The sequence below is a fragment of the Lactuca saligna genome, chromosome 3, assembly GCF_052625555.1.
Source record: "Lactuca saligna cultivar CGN05327 chromosome 3, ASM5262555v1, whole genome shotgun sequence".
Taxonomy (NCBI): Eukaryota; Viridiplantae; Streptophyta; class Magnoliopsida; order Asterales; family Asteraceae; genus Lactuca; species Lactuca saligna.
Window position 1 is genome coordinate 113,308,861 of NC_136419.1, and position 3,811 is coordinate 113,312,671.

General features: G+C 40.4%; 1 non-coding gene across 1 annotated transcript; it reads left to right on the plus strand.

Moving 5' to 3' along the window:
* The first annotated feature begins 407 nt into the window (after nt 1–407).
* On the plus strand, nt 408–514 carry LOC145038147 (small nucleolar RNA R71). Its single transcript, XR_013679212.1, has one exon. It is a non-coding gene; the product is annotated as a small nucleolar RNA R71 (small nucleolar RNA).
* The last annotated feature ends 3,297 nt before the right edge of the window (nt 515–3,811 follow it).

Below are 3,811 nucleotides of genomic sequence, written 5' to 3' on the forward strand. Positions count from 1 at the left end.
TTGGTTTTCGCCAGTCTTCATCATATCGGTCTCCACTTGAGTAACATACTTGCACCTTTTTGTTGCCATTTTCATCCAAGTCGCAGTCTCTAGTAAGATGAGGTCCATTGCAATTTTCACAACCCACCCGAATAGCATGGATTATTTGATCCATTTTATCCATCCTCCTATCCATGGTTTTTAGCATAGCCATGACCGCAGATAAGTCTTTAGTAGCTGCATATGCGGCTCCCCTAGTAACATCGTTTCTTGGGTTGTGGTATTCTCTAGAGTGCTTAGAGAATTCTTCAATTAATTCCTTGATTACCGGGGGTGGCTTCTTGGTGAGCGGGCCTTGCGAGTCAAGTAGCTATCTAGTTGTGACATTGACTCCATCATAGAAAATGGAGACTTCTTGCTGGCTATTTAGATCATGATGTGGGCAGTTTCTTAGTAAGCTCTTGTACCTCTCCCAAGCTTCATAGAATGACTCTCCAGCTTGTTGTTCAAAGTTAGCTATTGCTTTCTTCAGTTTGGCTATCTTGGAAGGTGGGCAAAAGTGGTCAATGAATTCTTCTTTCATCTTGGCCCATGTGGTGACTGATCCGGGGGGAAGTGATTTGAGCCAATCTTTTGTAGCACCTTTGAATGTCACTGGAAGCATGCGAAGTAGTTGAGTCTCGCGAGGAACATTTGGAACATTAAAGTAATCAACTACATCATTAACTTCATCCAAATGCTTGTAGGCATCTTCGTGATCTTTTCCATAGAAAGGAATTTCTTTGAGTTGGGCAAGTATGTGGCCCTTTAGCTCAAAAGTAGCAGTAGCGGTAATTGCGGGTTGCACAAGTCCCGGGCCGGTGTCATCGCGGATCCTCTTCTTCCATTCTCCCATGGGGATTTCATCAATGTTAGCCATGGTATGAGCTAAATCGTCACCGGAATCGGAGTCGTGCCCGTACGTGGGTTCTTCTTGTTCTTCGGTGTCGTACTCGGTATCTTCCTTGATCGGGTCTTCGCTTGCCAAAGATGCGCTGAATGCTCCTGATTTGCTGTTCTTCTTCTTCCCAAAAACAGTCTTCAAATTGGACAAAGGTGACTTCCTTGGTGTATTCGAGCTTTCCACGTCTTTTCCTTTGTTTCTTCTCAAAGCGGATTCGAGATCTTCAAACGGGGGTACCAGCGGGGTGTTTGATCCTTTGGTCATGAAAGTCCTGAAATAAACAAGATACCGACGTAAAAAGAACAAAAAAAATATACTAAAAAAACGACAAATAAAGGCTGAAACTCTGCTGTACTTGTCGAGTAGGTGTGAATGCACTCGGTGAGTAGCAGTGTTATTTTGAAAGAAATCTAAACTTAAAATAAAAACGAATTTAGATCGTAAAGCCTAACTACTAATTACTAATGTGCAATAAATTAACTTTGTGCCGGTAAACTCACACAAAGGGTCGAAAAAATTAGAAATTAGATAAATTATTTAGAACCGTTCCCCGGTAACGGTGACAAAAACTTGATGTGTGGAAAACCAACTAGTTTTAATCCTACTTTTTATTAATGAGTTAAGCACACAAAGGCAGTGAACCTGTCTTTTAGTGGTATAGTTGGACAAGTAGGGTATCGAACTCAGGAAACGGAAATTGATCTAATAACTAATTTTAACTAAGCAAATAATAAAAGTAAAAGGGTTTTTCTCTAGTTTTACAAGACTAGAAACTTAAACATAGCAAATAAAACAATTAACTAACTAACGATTAAAACAAATGACAAATTCACCAAATTTATTAAAGGGTTTCTATTTAGGTTCAACTAATTCACTCATACGGTTATTTTTATGATAAATTAATTATTATTGGTTACCAACTATACTGGTTAGGTTCATGTTCATTACTCCTAACCCTTAGACAATTAATTAATTCAAGCAGTGGCCAACTGTTTAAATTAACTAATTCCCTAGTTCAATTATTTGGATTAAATAAGATTTATAATTGGTTAATCAAGTTGATATTTCAATTAACCTCTTGTTTGTTGGTTCCTCAAACAAGCTCACACATTAACTTACCTATTTTCAAATTAATCTTAATTTCATATTCATTACTCTTAAGCATATGATCAAGTGTTCACAATACATATGAGGTTACTAACCAAGAGATGTTCATGCAACTTAATTACCTTCCAATTAACAGAAAATAGTTGTTATCAATGCATAAGGTTCTTTAACAAACTTAATTTAATAAAATCACCAAATCATAATCAATCAAAAAGTATATTATAACCATTGGAGCAAATTAGTCTTCCCAAACAGAAACTAAACGAATTTAGCTCATAGTCATGATAAAAACAAATTCAATAGCGGATTTAACTAAGCTAAACATCTGAAATTCCTAAAGCTAAGTGGAATGATTAACCTAATAGCCTTGATTTTTCCAAGGATTGAAGATCAGGGTTCCTTAGCTCCTCCAGCGTTTCTTTGTCGCAGGTTCAGCTCTCAAAATTGCCAAAAGTCTTTCCCAATCGGATAATGGGTTGGTATTTATAATTATCCCAAAACAGGGTGTACTCGGCAAGTAGCAGACCAAACTAGCCGAGTATGTGCTAGTTATCCGTCTGAAATCAGGAGTCTTGACTTATCTTCTGGAATCTTCTCTTGTACTCGCCGAGTATGCTCGAGAACTCGCCGAGTACAACTGCTTTTGTCCTTCATTCTTCACTCTTTGGTCTTCAATTGCTACCCTTCGTTCCTTTTTACTCCCAAGCATGTCTTATGGACTGAAAACAAAATTTAAGCATTATTAAGTACCTTTTGTCCACATTATACACATAATTAGTAAAAAATGAATAAAAATATATGCTAAATAATTAACTAATTATGCACTTATCACTGCCCGCAAGTGAAGACGGATGGGGGTTGCGGGTGACCTTCGGGTGTCGCTTGATTTTCACCTCTCGCAGTCATCGCACATTTTCTGTGGAAGTCAGAGTGCCACCGCTGCTCCGTTCGATAACGAGAACTCCCCGACGAAGCTGTGTGCGCCGCTATCACCTCTCCGTCATCCTTTTTCTTCTCCTCCTCTTTCTCCATCCGTTTAGTTGAGACCTATCACCACCGAGATGCACCACCACCTTTCTTGTCATAACTACTGGACTGGAACCGGAAGAAGTCGCCATTGCCGTCGGTCGTCGCTGCTACCGCCATGACTCGTTGCCGTTTCTGCTCTGTTTGCCCTAAAAGAACGATAAGAGCTATTTGGTGGGTGGTGGTGTAGCGGTTCCGGGGTCCTTGTGTGTGTTTACTATTGCATCACATGCATTGTGAGTTGTTGCTGCCAGATATTGAAGAAAAGACCCACCATGGCCGCCAGCCATGGTGGCTACCACCTCAAGGACCGCCATGGATGTGTGTGTAATCTTATTGTTGTGTGGGTGTAGCTTAGTGTGTGTGCTTTTAAGATTGCATTGCAAAACTGTAATAGAGTGGGTATAATGAAAAGAAAAGCTCAAACCACCACCGTAGGGTGGTGGCTGCCGCCTCCTGCCGCCACCGGCCACCATGTCGGGTGGCAGTGTGCCATGTTTGGTTGTGACTTGTTTGGATGTTTGGACAAGGGACTACTAAACCCTAATGGGCTAAAAGAAACCCTATTTGGCCCAAGGAGACCCCAATGAATCCAATAAAACCCTAATGGGCCCAATAAGGCCCAAAGTGACATAGAAGCTCAACCAATGGACTAATGGGCTAGTATTGGGTTGATAAACCGTAATTAGGGTTTGGAAAAACCCTAAGGGCATAAAACCCTAATTGTGGGAATCGTTCAAGACACACACGAGAATT